We start from the raw sequence: 17,620 nt of genomic DNA, 5'->3' as shown, positions 1-17,620 counted from the left end.
CAATAGTAGAACGATGGTTGCCTCATAGAAAGAATCAGGCAACCGTCCCCTGCGGAACGAAGCCTCAACCGTCTCCAGGAGGGCTGGAGCCAGCTCCCCCTGATATTTGTCAAATATCTCTGGCCCAGACGCCCTACCCCTATTGAGGGCTCCTATCGCCTCCACTATCTCCTCCATACTAATGGGCTCATCCAAGGCCGATCTCTGGGCCAAAGTCAATCTGGGAAACTCCAGATCTCGTACGTAATCAGCGATCTCCTCCCTTGACACGGTCAGCCTGGACTCATATAGGTTCTTATAGAAGTCCAGAAACACCTCCAGAATACCATTGACGGAAGTGACTGATTCACCGCTAGGGTCTCTAATCTTAAGGACCGCAGGTGAGCTATTGGATTGGTGCACCAAGAACGCTAGTAAACTGCTAGATTGGTTCCCTTGCTCAAAATATCTCTGGTTCGTGAAGAAGACATGTCTCTTAGCCTTATCTTGCAAGTACAAAAGATATTTCCTCCCAGCCTGTAGCCACTGAGATCTATTTTCCTCAGAAGGGTCCGAGGTGAATCTATGTTCGAGCACTCTATTTTGATTGGCCAATTCCTCCTCCTCTCTGGCCGCCTGTTTCTTGAGATAGGAGATAGAGGAGTGACAGCATCCCCTCAGATACGCCTTAAGCGCGTCCCAATAAGCCGAGTGATTCTCTTCCACGGAGTTCGTCTCAGAGTGTTCCCTGAGCTGGTCAGGAATCCTATCATTGGTACCAAAGAGTGAGAGCCACCAAGGGTTAATCTTCCGCGACACTTTACGAGATTTACATCCTTCCCATTTAATGCTTACAAATACCGGGGAGTGATCTGATACTGATCTGGGCAGGTGACATACCGATTGTATATGGGCACAGACTCTTTCGTTTCCACAGATGTAATCAATTCGAGATAATGAGTTTTTCCCTGGAGTATAGCATGTATATTCTCTCAGTACTGGGTTGAAAAACCGCCACATGTCGTACCATCCCACCTCCTGTAGGAATGCACTCAGTCTAGTTTGTATCGTAGGGGAGATCGGGACCTGTCGGGTGTTGAATCTATCCAGTCCTGGGTTATTAATCAAATTGAAGTCCCCCATGCAGAGCACCAAGGCTTGTGGGAATTGTGAGGCAAACTTAGCTGCCTCATACAGAATCGAGATTCTCATCGCAGGGGGGATGTATATGGCTAGGATCACTATCATGACCCCATCAATATGAGCCTGGATAAACACATACCTCCCCTCATTATCCTTTATAATCTTACCCGGGTCCCACCGCAGTACTTTATGGATTAGTACCGATACTCCCCTAGAATATGAGGAATGAACAGAGTGAGCTGACCATTGAACCCAAGGCTTCTGGAGCACTCTAGTGGTCTCCAACAATAAATGGGTCTCCTGTAAACATACAATCTGAGCTTTGGATCTTTTGATATGTGCAAATACTGCCGCCCTTTTCCTGGATGTGCCCAGTCCCCTAACATTCCATGTCATCAAGCTTAAAGCCATTGAGAGATATCACTTGCTAAATTGAATGAAAAAAGTCAAAACTTAACCTACAGTAGAACTGGGGTAAACGTACCCTTAAATACAAACAATCGGCTGCACTCACACAGCCGATAAGAACTGGTCCAGTAGTGCGACCAGGAGAGATTTTCCCTAGCAACGACTAGGGTGAACCAACGTGGCTAGATGGAGTACTTGGTACGGGGGTGTCCTCAAACAAGGACTTAAGCTTCTCCTGCAGTCCAATAAATTGAATTACCCTGCAACATAAGCTTTAATCGTGCCTGAAAGGACCAAGAATAGGTGAGTATAGAAATAAGGGAGAGGAAAGACGAGGAAGAAACAGAGAGGAAAGAAAAGAAAGAGAGAAGAAAAAAAAGAAAAAAAAAAACAGGGAGGGGGGGGACGAAGTAGAAGTGTGAAAAACAAAAGAAAGAGGGAAAGGAGAGGAGAGAGAGAGGGGAGAAAATGAGATAAGAGGGAGGAAGAGGGAGGGAGAATATAGAGATATGAGGAAGAAAGGAGTAACGGTGGGCAAAACTGGGAGGAAACTGGGGGGAAGAGAGGAAGGGTAAAGGGGGAAGTTGGAGAGAAGAGCAGGGAGAGACTTAGAGTAGGAGGGGAGTAAGAGGACAAAGAGGGGGTAGGGGGGTGGGATGGGGAGGATGGGGAATTAAGCAAATAAGAGGGGAAGGGGGAGGGAAGAGATGGAAGTGTGAAGGAAATGAGAGATTTTGCAGGTAATCTTAAGTTATAAGATATTATGATGTATGGTAACCTTAGAAGCTGAATACAACTCTAAAAGCAAAATTCAACAATATGAACTTAAGTGCGTTGCCAACTGTTGCGAACCCAAAGGAAAGTCCCATGTTGGATCAAAAAAATACAGGATAACCCAAGTTCGCTGGAAAGTGTTCTTGGTGCCGCAACTGCGGTCTGGCCCAAGTCCCGCCTGATGTCAACTCAGACCGGTCCCACAAGCGACGCACCTGCGACCTAGTGATCCGGAGCTCAAACTGGGCTTAGCAATGATCGCAGTAAACGCAGGCCACATCGCATCCCAGGCACGACCTCAAGCTGCCCAGACCCGAGAAGGGCCGACCTGGAAACCGGCTCAATGGAAGGCCAATAATAATCGCACCCAGTAGCTCACATGCTTCCGGAGGGCCACAAGCGCATCAGCGCATCCTGATAAGTTCATCAGCTTCTCAACGAACTGGAACCAGGAGATCAGGGCGCGGGCGCAACTGCGATCCCGACCCCGCTCCACTCACATGACAGAAGAGGTGTAGAAAACAAAACTATTTCGTGCCTTTGATAACAAGGGACGCCGAGTACCTGCATAGGATGATCATAAAATGATCACAACAGCGATTTCAGACACGACGACCCAGGAATTAGGATCGCATTACCGACCTCACTCCGGAGAAGATGAAATAAGTGGATCAAAGCCGCGACGCCAACACAACAACGACCCTCCAGGCATCGCCTGTAACTGTAACGCATCAGCGCTTCCTCTTCAGTGTGTTGATCCAGTCAATCGCCCCCGCAGGAGAAGTAAAGAAAAGGGAGCGCTCTTGATAAACCACTCTGAGACGGGCTGGGAAGATCATGGAGTAGGCAATTTGATGTTCTCTAAGGCGTTTTTTCACTTGAATGAAGGATGCCCTCGTTTTCTGAAGAGACGCAGAGAAGTCAGGGAAGATCAATATGGAAGCGTTGTTGTGTAAGATCGGGCCCTTGCATCTCGCCGCACCAAGGATCGCATTTCTATCCCTGCTGCTCAGCAGTCGGGCCAGGAGGGGTCTGGGCTGCGCTCCAGGGGGAGGAGGTCTGGCCGGCACCCGGTGGGCTCTTTCTATGGCGAAGGCCGCTGACAGCGTCGCATCAGGGAAAGTTTCGGAGAGCCATGTTTCCATGAACTTACATGGGTCGCTCCCTTCTGCTCTCTCCGGCATCCCTAGGATTCTTAAATTGTTGCGACGCAGGCGGTTTTCCAGATCGTCAGCCCTCTGCGCCCAGTTGTTTGCCGTGCTTTCCAAAGAGGACAATCTGCCCGGCGTCGCTCTTGCGCCGTCCTCCAGCGTGGAGATCCGCTGTTCCGTCTCCGTTACCCGCTCTCTCAGATTTTGCAAATCCAGCCGGAGGAGACCCACATTGATCTTAACCTCCTCAATTTTACCCGTCAGCGACACTTTTTAATCCTGGATCGCTGCAAGTAATTGCGAAGTAACTTGCTGCAAGGTCAACTCCTGCGATTCCTTGGATCCGGCCTCCATGTTCTCCTCCTCCTCCGCCTCACTGGCTTCCCGCTCTGCCTGTTTGCCGGCGCCATCTTGCTGGGAGTCTCGGGCAAATTTCTTCAGCTTCTCAGCCGCCGCAGCACTGCGACCTCTACTCCATATTACCGCTCAGAATGATCACCGCACCACAGGTAATCCGTAGGTGTATTTAGGCACCAATTTCGGCAGGATTAATAGTATATATCAGCGTTGGACTGCGGAGCTGCTCTCAGATGCGACCGCTCATGCTGCCTGCTGGCCACACCCCCCACAATCCAAGAGATTTATAAATAAGTTGCCGTCATAATCTCCTGCCTCGACTACTGCAACATCCTCCTCTGCGGCCTCCCTGCTAACACTCTCACACCTCTCTAGTCCATCCTTAACTATGCTGTCTGACTCATCCACCTTACTCCTCAACACCACCCCACTTCTCCACTCTGGAAATCCCTCCATTGGCTCTGAATTATCCACTGTATCCAATTCAATCTACTAACACTGACCTACAAAGCTGTCCATAATCTGTGTACTCAGTACCTCCGAACTAAATTTCCGCTACACTCTAAGGCGGGATTTGCACGCTGCGACATCGGTAACAATGTGTTGCCGATGCTGCAGCGATAGTCCCGCCCCCGTCGCACGTGCAATATCTAGTGAAAGCTGCCGTAGCGATTATTATCGCTATGGCAGTTTCACACGCACATACCTGCCGTGCGACGTCCCTCTGGCCGGCGACCCGCCTCCTTCCTAAGGGGGCGAGTCGTGCGGCGTCACAGCGACGTCACACGGCAGGCGGCCAATTGAAGTGGAGGGGCGGAGTTGAACAGGATGTAAACATCCCGCCCACCTCCGTCCTTCTCATTGCAGCCGGCGGCAGGTAAGGTGAAGTTCCTCGCTCCTGCGGCTTCACACACAGCGATGTGTGCTGCCGCAGGAGCAAGGAACAACATCGCACCTGTCGCTGCACCGGCATTATGGAAATGTCGGAGGCCGCAGCGATGATACGATAACAACGCTTTTGCGGTCGTTCATCGTATCAAAAAGGTTTTACACGTTGCGATATCGACTGCGACGTCGGATGTGCGTCACTTTCGATTTGACCCCATCGACATCGCACGTGCGATGTCGCAACGTGCAAAGCCGCCCTTACACGTAATCTCCGGTCCTCCCAAGATTTTCTCTCCTCCTCACTCATTCGCTCCTCCTCCAATCGCCTCCAAGACTTTTTCCGAGCATCCCCTGTCTTCTGGAATTTGCTACCTCAACATGTCAGACTATTCGCTACACTTGCAAGCTTCAAACGGAACTTGAAAACTCATCTCTTCAGAACTGCTTATAGTCTCCAATGACCCCACTGCCTCACCACTGCCGGAGCTGCCGCCTCACCACTGCCGGAGCTACTACCCCACCTACTGTCTCCTCCCCATTACTCTATAGATTGTAAGCCCGCAAAGGCAGGATCCTCTTTCTTCTGTACCAGTCTGTCTTCTGTAACTTGTATATGTATTTTGTATGTAACTGCTTGTCATGTACGGCACCATGGAATCAATGGTGCACTATAAATAAATACTACTACTACTACTACTACTACTACTAATAATAATAATTAATAATAAAAAAATCAATGCTCCTTGCACTTTGAACTTTTGCCCCATCAATTGATCTCTGACTAGTCCAAAGTGGCTTTTATGATGTCACACCTGACCAGTGAAGCTCTTGTTAGGATCACTTATTTGCCATAATGAGTTGATCCAATTATCCAACTTTCTTGCTCCTTAGACACCACCAGGGGAGTCTCATCGTAGGCCAGCGTGCTGTTTGTTTCTGCAGCCTGTTTTCCAAACTGGGCTGGAACAATGAGGCACTGGTGGCTGCATTCTGAGAAGGACAGTCCGGTAGGATCAGGACAAACTGGCCGGCCATGATGTGCCTTTTTCCCTGGAAGACCTGGTATCTCTTGCTATCCACATCAATCTCAGGTTTCAAGAACGATCCAGAGAGATGAACCGTGGCAGGAGGTCGTTGTGCTTGGCTCCTTATTTACAGAGACATATTCCCATGTTCCCGATACTCTCTCAGAGGCCATGGAGGTGGATAAGGAGCATCCGGCAAAGCTCTGCAGAGAGATCTGTGGCACCAGAGAAGGGTGCTTCCACTGCGGACGTCCTGTTCACCTGATCAGTTTCTGTCCTAGAAAGCCCGGAAACTTCCAAACCTAGGGACTGTAGGATAGGCTACCTTAGGTAAGAATCAAGTCCTCTTCATCCTCATTCATATCCGTATCTAGTAGCAACACCCGATTCATTGAGTCAGCCTTTCTGGACTCTGGGAACTTCATACAGCAGCTATTATGGATCAGTATCGTATTCCCATCCATCGACTTCAAGTTCTCATTGCAGTGACATCCGTGGATGGAAAGCCTCTCAGTGAGGCTATCCAGTTCGTCACCGAGCAAGTTGAGCTTCGGGTAGGAATGCTGCACATGGAGTAAATAATTTTCCACATGTTACAACTGATGTCGCACCCTCTGCTATTGGGTCTGCCATGGCTTCAGATGCAGGAGCCTAGTTTGAACTTGAGATCTTGGGATGTACCCAGATGGGCTCAGTCCTGTCATGAAAAATGTCTCTTTACAGTCCAACCTGTCCATTGATGCTTCCTTAAATTATATGAACATTGCCAGTGCTGTATGCTGAAAAACAGCCCCACACCATGATGTTCTCACCTCCAAATTTCACGGTTGGTATGATGTTTTTGGGGTTATATGCATTGCCTTTTTTGCCTTCAAACATTGTGTGTGTTATGGCATCCAAAGAGTTCCATTTTGGTCTCATCTGACCAAAGTATATTTTCCCAGCATTTCACAGGCTTGTCTAAATGTTGCTAAGCAAACTTTAAACGTGCTTGAATATGCTTTTTGTTCAGCAATGGAGTCTTGCATGGTGAATGTGCATGTAGGACATGGAGGTTGATTGCATTACTTATTGTTTGCCTTGAAACAATTGTAAATGCTGATTCTAGGTCTTTTTATGTGGGGTCCTGGGTTCTCCCTGTGTTTCTGTGGGTTTCCTCCAGGTACTTTAGTTTCCTCCCATACTCCAAAGACATATTGATAGGGAATTTAGATTGTGAGCCCAATGGGCACAGTGTTGCTAATGTACAGTGCCTACAAGTAGTATTCAACCCCCTGCAGATTTAGCAGGTTTACACATTCGGAATTAACTTGGCATTGTGACATTTGGACTGTAGATCAGCCTGGAAGTGTGAAATGCACTGCAGCAAAAAAGAATGTTATTTCTTTTTTTTTTTTTAAATTGTGAAAAGTTTATTCAGAGGGTCATTTATTATTCAACCCCTCAAACCACAAGAATTCTGTTTGGTTCCCCTAAAGTATTAAGAAGTATTTCAGGCACAAAGAACAATGAGCTTTGGATTATCTCTTTTTCCAGCCTTTTTTGACTAATTAAGACCCTCCCCAAACTTGTGAACAGCACTCATACTTGGTCAACATGGGAAAGACAAAGGAGCATTCCAAGGCCATCAGAGACAAGATCGTGGAGGGTCACAAGGCTGGCAAGGGGTACAAAACCCTTTCCAAGGAGTTGGGCCTACCTGTCTCCACTGTTGGGAGCATCATCTGGAAGTGGAAAGCTTATGGAACTACTGTTAGCCTTCCACGGCCTGGACAGCCTTTGAAAGTTTCCACCCGTGCCGAGGCCAGGCTTGTCCGAAGAGTCAAGGCTAACCCAAGGACAACAAGGAAGGAGCTCCGGGAAGATCTCATGGCAGTGGGGACATTGGTTTCAGTCAATACCATAAGTAACGTACTCCACCGCAATGGTCTCCGTTCCAGACGAGCCCGTAAGGTACCTTTACTTTCAAAGCGTCATGTCAAGGCTCGTCTACAGTTTGCTCATGATCACTTGGAGGACTCTGAGACAGACTGGTTCAAGGTTCTCTGGTCTGATGAGACCAAGATCGAGATCTTTGGTGCCAACCACACACGTGACGTTTGGAGACTGGATGGCATTGCATACGACCCCAAGAATTCCATCCCTACAGTCAAGCATGGTGGTGGCAGCATCATGCTGTGGGGCTGTTTCTCAGCCAAGGGGTCTGGCCATCTGGTCCGCATCCATGGGAAGATGGATAGCACGGCCTACCTGGAGATTTTGGCCAAGAACCTCCGCTCCTCCATCAAGGATCTTAAGATGGGTCGTCATTTCATCTTCCAACAAGACAACGACCCAAAGCACACAGCCAAGAAAACCAAGGCCTGGTTCAAGAGGGAAAAAATCAAAGTGTTGCAGTGGCCTAGTCAGTCTCCTGACCTTAACCCAATTGAAAACTTGTGGAAGGAGCTCAAGATTAAAGTCCACATGATACACCCAAAGAACCTAAATAACTTGGAGAAGATCTGCATGGAGGAGTGGGCCAAGATAACTCCAGAGACCTGTGCCGGCCTGATCAGGTCTTATAAAAGACGATTATTAGCTGTAATTGCAAACAAGGGTTATTCCACAAAATATTAAACCTAGGGGTTGAATAATAATTGACCCACACTTTTATGTTGAAAATTTATTAAAATTTAACTGAGTAACATAACTTGTTGGTTTGTAAGATTTATGCATCTGTTAATAAATCTTGCTCTTGTTTGAAGTTTGCAGGCTCTAACTTATTTGCATCTTATCAAACCTGCTAAATCTGCAGGGGGTTGAATACTACTTGTAGGCACTGTATGTAAAGTGCTATGGAATTAATAGTGCTATATAAGTGAATAAATATTATTATATTTTTGTAGCTCTCCACAGGTGGTCATTGACTCTTGAACAACTCTTCTGATAATTCTTTCACTCCTCTGTCAGAAATCTTGCAGGGAGCACATGGTCATGGACAGTTTATTCTGAACTTATGTTCTTTCCACTACTGGATTATGGCCCCCAACGGAGCGCACTATAACCTTCAATCGTTTACAAATTCTTCTGTAACCAATACTATTAGTTTTGTGGCAATAAGCTTGTGAAGGTCTTGAGACAGCTCACTGGTTTTACCCATCAAGAGATGTTTCTTGTGTGGCACTACGTTTATGAGATATCTTTTTTTGTAGGCCATCAGTTAAGCCTACTGATATTATTTTACGCTAAGTGTCAGGATTGCTTTCTAATTAGTGATAGATTTCATGAATTTCCATTACTTTTTTTGCATCTCTCTTTCTTCATGTTTACTACTTTTTCCCTGTGCCATTTCTCATAATTAAGCATAACTTAATTTATTGACATCTATGGTCTGATTTCTTTGCCTTTGTGGATTGGATGGGTTGCTATTCACATCTGGTGAGAAAGTTATGTCAATATCATCTTTTGAAATATATCTACTTAGAAAATTGGTGATACAGTATGTTCAGTACTTATTTTAGCCACTGTATATGTACACAGTGATATTTCTGTGATGCATTTGTTTATACAACCAAGGTGGGGGCGCCAATGTTATAGCAAGAGAGTGAATTTACAAAAATCTGTATTTTCAAAAATGTTGATTTTTAGATTTTTTTTGCATTTTCGAGTAGAATTCAATTCCACTCAAATAAATTGGCTCACATCTAGTGGTCACGCCAAGTATTAATTTGATTAAGATTTCTCTTTTAATCAATCACTTTGCATTTTATTAATTGCTAGAAATAAACTATTAAAACTTCTATTTTTAAAGGTATTCTTTGCTGCATTTTTCCATGCCTGACCAAAACATTATTGTAGTTAAAATCCTGTTTCACTAGCACGATTAGTAATTATTATCATTATTATTATTATAGCGCCATCAATTCCATGGTGCTTTACATGTGAAAGGGGTATACATAAGAGGGACAAGTACAATAATCATAAACAATACAAGACACAGACAGGTACAGGAGGAGAGAGGTAATGCAGTAATGCAGATATAGATAATCAGCTCATTTAATTAATCATTTTTTTCTTTATCTTTTTGTCCTTAACAGCTCCATAAGTAATTGTACACATGGCCGTAAGCCAGCCCAAAGTCTCAGTAAAATCCATTCTCTAGTTGTGTACCTGGACTGGTCTAGACTATCCAATGTTCCATTCTAATTGGTCTCTTCCCCTGCATGTCATCTGACTCTAGGTCCTGGCTCCTCTCAGGTTAAGTGCTTCTCTTTTCTGAGGTATAAGTCCTCTTTTCATGAGTCAGAAATGTGATCTTTTCTCTCTTGTTTAGGTACAAAACATGGGACGGGGCAGAGAAGTCCCACAGTTCTCAATATACCATGCTTTTAACTCTTAATATGTGGGTATGTAGTATTTTAGACTGTTTAGTCCTGGTAAGACGATACGTTTGGATTTGCAGACTTTACTATTCACCTCTTTTTTTCACAAGGTGTTTTAAGACAAAAAGTAAGGCATATCAAGGAACAAGAGAACGTTTCAGAAATATCATCATGTAGAAATACGTGGAAATAGTGGTTACAGCCAAGAAATGCAAGCATTGTGGTAAATAAGGCAAAATGAAGCCTTCCAAGTGTCTATTATGTAAGCTGTTAGAATTCCCTTCCTGTGCATTGGTATTGAGGAGAGGGCAGTGTTTGTCTACACCCGGCCAGAACAGCCTTTTCTAGTCCAAGCGACACATTGTCAAGTTACAGTACATTAAAGGGCCTCACTAAGATTCACCGTGTCTGAGCCTTTCGTTGGCGCTATTTGTCGGGTCTCCCAGGTGTGTAACTGCAAAAACACCAAAAATGCAGCTGAACTCCAAAAGCTCCAAATATTCACAATAATTGCATCTAGGAATTATTGTAAATTCTATTATTCCTATTTTTACCATACATCAGTTTCTTAGTGCACATTTAGATTAAACTATGGCTCTGCTAACAACAAGGCGACCTCTTCAGATTGACCTCTATAGACTTATCTCTCTTTGGCTAAGGCCTCTATTATTAATTTGGCGTAGTAAGATATATTCTGCTCTAATTAAATAAGCCTTGAACAGAATGGAGTAATACAAAACCAACCCTTCTTTCTCCTGACATACTAAGGTACTAGAAATGTCAACCCCATCTATCAGACTTATGGAATATCCAGCACATGTGACTTATTCCGAACACTACAGGTTATCACCTATCCATAATATATTTGCTAATTGGTGGGGTTCTGACTTCTGGGACCCCCTATCAAAAAATTTCTCTAAGATGTCTTTTCTGAATGGAGTGGGGGTGACACAAGCATGCCTCTACTCAATTCATCCTTCATCATATTTGACTATAATGCTTTAAAGGAGAATATTGTAAAAATGGATATGCTTATTAATCGTTAGCACACATGTACCGCCCCAGCGCCAGCAGCCGGGCTGCTGCTCGGGTCCGGATCTGCGATGGCTCGAGGGCTCTCTGGACCCGGGAGGGGCTACGCGGACACCCGAAATGAAAGGGGGTATTTACAAGGGGTTTTGTCGTTAGAGTTCGTGACACCACCCACGGTGTGTTGTAAGATGTAATACCACTGCTGCTTTGGAGAGCGCCCAATTGTGATGGTATGGCAGCTAGGTGTTTAACCCCTCTGTGGGTAGGGGGAGAATACCCCGGGGCTTGGTGGTGGTGAGAGGGGAGCTCCGTTGGGGAGGAAAGGGGCACTGCGTACTCACTCAGTCCAATAACACTGACACCGACAACTTGTAAACCAGAATTCTTAGCACCGCTGTAGCAGGGAGGGAGTACGCTGGGATCCCGTGCCCGATGGTGTTGCTTGTTAGCCTGTGACCTTTTCCTTGGCACTTTCTTTACTGGTTGGCGCCTGTAGTGTAAAACTAGTCGGGTCCCGCTCACCCGTATGGCTAATGGAGTGAGCTTGCTCTCAGGGTTCATGCTTGGGATTTTTTGGACTATGTATTGGGAAAGTCCTATCCCCCTCGTTGCGCTAGTACCCCAATTTTGGAGCGGGTGGAGGACGAATCGTGAAGTCTTCACCCTCGTCGGGTAAATTACCAGGATGCTTGAAGCTTCTTACCGGCCTAGGGTCCATGTACCCCGCTGTGTCCTGGCCCGTGCCCAGAGATGGCTCAAGGCCACCGGCTGCCCTCCTCGGCAGTTCCTTGCCTCTTGACACGATCCTCTGCTACCGGGGTTCCAACTCCTTTCAGGCCCAGACCAACATCTGCCACCTAGTAACTGAGGAGCCCAGCTCCTAACCTCCTCCAACTACTTGTGATCTCTCCTCTCGTGAGTCACCACACGACTGATCTGCTCCTGACACTCCTGACCCTCCCTTACCAACCCCCCAAGCGGCCCTATTCCCTTCAGGCTACCCATTTGTGTGTCTGGTGGGTGTGGTGCAGAGTGTTTCTAGGATTTTGATTGGCTTGTTCTTAGCAACACCAAAGGCCAGGGACCCGTAACCAAGGAGGAGATGGACACCATGCAGAAGGGCAGATTGCACAATGTCCTGTGACGACCTGATAGACCAGGGCGTCACACACAGCCTGATGCAAAAAAGGATGCATGACTCAGATTTCAAGAAACACCATAGAGGCAATAAAAATTATCACCTTCCCAATCAATCCAGTAGCACTTTGCCTGGGGCATTGAGGACACGTGTTGTGAGTGAGCCCATTAAAACAGTGAGATTTATGTATACAGTTTTCCAAGTCATATGGTATAAAAAAAATGTGTGTGTCACGGGTGTGTCACGCCTGACAGGCAGTTTTGTAATTTCCTTGCTGTAAAAGGTTGCAGCGTTTAGCTACCCAAGCAACTCTCTGACTTTCCCTTTTCCCGTCTTGGGGTTTATCCCTTTCTCTTTAGGACCCTGCAGATTTCCTCACCTTTTCAGCTGTTAACCTACAGCACTTCCTTTTGTGTCTTTAACTACCCTCATTCCTCCTTACTCTATGCTAGTGACATGTCTAATACCCTTAACAATTCTTCAGTGCAAGCAGTCAGATTGTATTCATCTGGAGAAACTTTGTTGTTGTTGCAGTTCCTCTCCCTGAGTCATCTGGAGATAAGTTATTTGTTTACTTTCACCTGTGTGTGTTCTTTAGAGCTTAGTGGAGTTGACTAAGTGCTCATTCCATTTGTTTCCCTACTTAAGGCCTATTTCAGGGTCAGCCAGGGTCAGCTTGGTGCATAAGTGCGGAACCTATCTAGGGTGGTGAGGGAAACCAAAAGCCAGCTGTAGGTTTGGTCAGGGGGTCACCATCTCTCCCTTCCCTAGACACAGAGTTTCCCTCTTGCCATTCTCTTCGTTTTCCCCGTGACAGTGTGTTGTATTTTGAGGTGCTGGACAGTAGGCCTCACAACTGTAGCTAGGAAATGGTAATTTTTAGTTACACTGTGTAGACATTAATTAGGCAATTTGTACCTTTGAGGATTAATTTTGGTTTTGAAATCTATAGTGCTGTTCGTCATGAAACCTAAAAGTACAATATTGAAGAACGTAAAAATGAAGTTATATCTTTCTTAGGAAAATATCAATGTGTGTAGAATTATTGGACAACTGTTGGTCAACTATTAGTGTGCAGAATTATTATATAACTAAATTAAAATGTACATTTTCTCATCTCAGTTGTTTATATGTTAACTTTAGAATACTAATAAAACAACACAAAATGTGCAAATGTTCATTTCTGAAATTAAAAACAAAATAGCAGTGACTAATATAGCCAGCTTTACTTTTCAATAACAGCCATAAGCCTTCCATCCAGGGAGTCTGTCAGTTTGTTAACCTCTTCACGACACCTGACGTACTGGGTACGTCATGGATCGTGTCACTGTAATCCCCGTGGGCAGCCCGTGATGATCCGCGCATATGTCAGCTAATTTGAACAGCTGACATGTGCCTGCCAGGCACGAGTGGATGCACGTTCCACCTGCGCCTATTAACCCATTACATCTCGCTGTCAAAATCTGACAAAGAGATGTAACAGAGCGCCGCAGTAAGTATTCACTTACCCAGTGCCATCGTAAGTCACATGATGTGGTCACGTGACTTCCGATGGTTGCCATGGTAGCACAGGGTCATGTGATGACTTCTGTAGCTATCATGAGTCTATTTTCTTTAACTGCTGGCAGACTACAGTGTCTGAAAGGAGAGCTGCCTTTGTGCAGATCAGAGCAATGCTGCTCTGATCTACAGAAAGGAACAAGCAATCAGACTGCTGATCCTTGTAGTCCCCTAGGGGACCTAGTAAAATAAAAAAAAAGTTAAAAGTTTTAAAAAATTAAAAAAAATAAAAAAAACATTAAAAATTAAAGGGTTAAAAAAATAAAAAATATACTCATATTTGACATCACTGCGTTCAAAAATACCCGATCTATCAAAATAAAATCAATTAATCTGATTGGTAAACAGCGTAGCAGCAAAAAAATCTAAATGCCAAAATTGTTTTTTGGTCGCTGCAAATTGTGCGCAAAATGCAATAACAGGCGATCAAAACATAGCATCTGCACAAAAATAGTATTGTAAAAAACATCACCTTGAGACGCAAAAAATAAGCTACCACTGAGCCATAAATCCTGAAAAATGAGAACGCTGCAGGTTGCGGAAAATGGCGCACAACGTGCAACACATTTGTTGTACAAACTTATGATTTTTTTTTAACTATTTAGGTAAAAGGAAAGCCATACATGTTTGGTGTCTACAAACTCGTACTGACCTGAGGCATCACACAGATACATCAGTTTTAACATATGGTGAACACGATGAATAAAATATCCCAAAAAGTATTGTGCAATTTTTTTTGCAGTTTTTCCACACTTGAAATATTTTTGCTGTTTTCCAGTACACTATATGGTAAAACTTATGATTTCATTTGAAAGTACAAGTATTCCAGCAAAAAAACAAGCCCTTATAGGCCAAGATTGATGGAAAAATAAAAAGTTAAGGTTCTCGGAAGAAGGGGAGCAAAAAGAAAAACAAATGGAAAAACGGAAAATCACCCGAGGGTGAAGGGGTTAATTTCTTGACGATCAACGTTTTGGGACAGCACAGGCCACAACCTCACAGAACTGGACAGAGAGGTGACTGCTTTTATTCACCATATATCTCAGGTTTAATAATAACACACAAGTTCCCAACATAGTTTAGGTCAGGTGAGGAAGGGGCGCTGTCATTATTCTTTCATCTTTATGGTCTTTACTGGCAGCCAAGCAGTGGAGTACTTGACACATGCGATGAAGCATTGTCCTGCATAAAAATCATGGCTTTTTTGAATGATGCAAAGTTTTCCTATATCATTGCATGAAGAAAATGTCTTCTAAAAACTGTCAGTAGGTTTGGGAGCTGATTTTGAGTTCATCTTGTTTGCAAAAATGTCCAACTAGCTCATCTATAATTATACCAGCTCATGGCTGTACTCTACGTCAAACTTGCTGGCGGGAGTCAAAGTGGAATTCTATGCCTCAAGCCCCGATCCCATCCATCTGGTCTGTGAAGAGTCACTGTCATGTCATCAGTGCATAAAACCTGTTGAAAAATCTGTCTTCAGATATTTCTTAGCCCCGTCTTGATGTTTCAACTTATGTGAATTGTTCATTGACAGTCAGATTCAGCCTCCTTTACTTTGACCATGTCACTGAGCACCTAAGATCTTGAATTTCTGGGCACACCAGGGAGGTTACAGTTCTGGAATATGACGGCACTGAAGAACAATGGTTTCCTGGTCAATTCAGATTTGATTCTTCTCAAGTCTTTGGGAGTTAAAGTACATCTTTTTTTGTCAACAAACCTTTTGATTAGTCACAACAAAACAAAACCAATATTTTAACAATTTCAAGAGTGCTGCATCACTGTGACACTTTTAACAATGTTTTGACTTTTCAGGGTCTGCAAGCTGTAGTGGCCTGTTGTTAGACCATGCCAAGAACAGGGTCTAAAAGGCATTTTGTTAGTGTAAAGCCACTTTACATGTTGCGACATCGCTAGCATTTGCTGGCGATGTCGAGCGCGATAGCACCCGCCCCGTTGTATGGCCGATATGTGGTGATCACTGACATAGCGAACATTATCTCTACGGCAGCGTCACATGCACATACCTGCTCTGCGATGTCGCTGTGACCGGCGAAGCGCTTCCTTTCTAAGGGGGCGGTTCATTGAGCGTCACAGCGACGTCACAGCAGCGTCACTGAACCGCTGCCCAATAGAAAAGGAGGGGCGGAGATGAGCGGGACGTAACATCCCGCCCACCTACTTCCTTCCTCATTGCCGGCGGCTGCAGGTAAGGTGATGTTCCTCGTTACTGCGGTGTTACACATAGCGATGTGTGCTGCCGCAGGACCGACGAACAACATCGTACCTGCAGCAGCAACGATAATTGAGAAAAGGGGGGCATGTCACCGATTAGCGATTTTGAACGTGTTTGCGACGATTCAAAATCGCTCATAGGTGTCACACGCAACGACATCACTAACGCGGACGGATGTGCGTCACAAATTCTGTGACCGCAACGACATCGCTTTAGCGATGTCGTAGCATGTAAAGCGATAGGTCTAACGCATTGCAATACATTTTCATTGCAATGAGCTAGACTAGTGATTGGACTAATACAATTATCAGTTCCTTAAGTGGACTATCTAAAAAAGTAAAAAACTGTTTTAAAAAATTATAAATAGAAACACATAAAATAAAGAAAAAAAAATGAAAAAAAGTTATGCAAATAAATGCACATATTTATGCAATAAGAAAAATAAACAAAAAAAGTACACATATTTGCTATTTCCACACAGAGAATGACATGATATAGTAAACTATTGGGCTATGTGCGCACTTTGCGTCGAGGTAGTTGCAGTGCTAAACTCATCCTCTAGCAGAAATGTTTTTTGCCAAAGTTGGTTTTGACCTCAAAAACGCGATAAATACGCGTGCGTTTTTACCGCGTTTTAGCCGCGTTTTAGCGCGATTTACATGCCTTTTCATTGCTTAAAGTCAGATGCGTTTTCAATACAAAGACACTACTAAATAAAGTTTAACCATTCAAACACTATGAAAAAAACGGAAAAAAATGATAACAAATATCAAGATTATTATCAATCAAAACATGGCTTTTTATTATTAAAATGATAAGTTTGTGATAATAATTATGCATAAAATTAGATTTATTTATGGATTTTCTTAAAAATATTTGTCGGACTATGTGTGTGTGTAAAGGGACATATCATGCCATTATTATTTTGCCAAAAACGCATGCAATTAATTAGTCAAAAACGCATGTGTGACGCCCTGGACTATCCAGGTCGTCCCAGGTAGACACACAACAACACCACACCACCTTCCCGGTTAGGTAACACGAGCCAAACTAAAACCCTTGTCACCACCCTCCAGGTTTGATGTCCACACCCAGGGGGACGGAGCCAGGCGGTTGGTTCCACCCACCGAGGAGTTCACAGGCCAGGAGGCGGGAACCTAATTAGTCTTGCTCCGGCTCTGGAAGAGTCAAGTTCAAATTGAAGCTGAGTAGTTGATAGTGAAGGAGGGAGGTTGAGTACACAGGCAGACCTGCGCTCAGGCCTGCCAAAGACTACTGGTGGCTAAGTTGGAGCCCCAGTCACCATTGGCAAGGAAGCAGACGGTGGTGGCAACCTCCAGGAGACCGGGAAAACGACTGGTGGAACCATAAGGGACCGGGACAGAGTAGTGGCCCGCCGGAACCGAACCGGACAGCCAACTGGATACCGGAGCACCAGGCAGGGTACTCAGACCCAGCACAAAGCCCTGAACCGACAGGGCCGAGTCGAATCAACTGATTGCGGGCTGGACTCAAGGACCTACCCCACACAAGTCCCTTTAGAAGACAACAGCCCAACCATA

Source organism: Anomaloglossus baeobatrachus, chromosome 1 (genome assembly GCF_048569485.1).
Source record: "Anomaloglossus baeobatrachus isolate aAnoBae1 chromosome 1, aAnoBae1.hap1, whole genome shotgun sequence".
In the NCBI taxonomy this organism is placed as follows: domain Eukaryota; kingdom Metazoa; phylum Chordata; class Amphibia; order Anura; family Aromobatidae; genus Anomaloglossus; species Anomaloglossus baeobatrachus.
Note: the sequence above shows the minus strand (reverse complement) of the source record.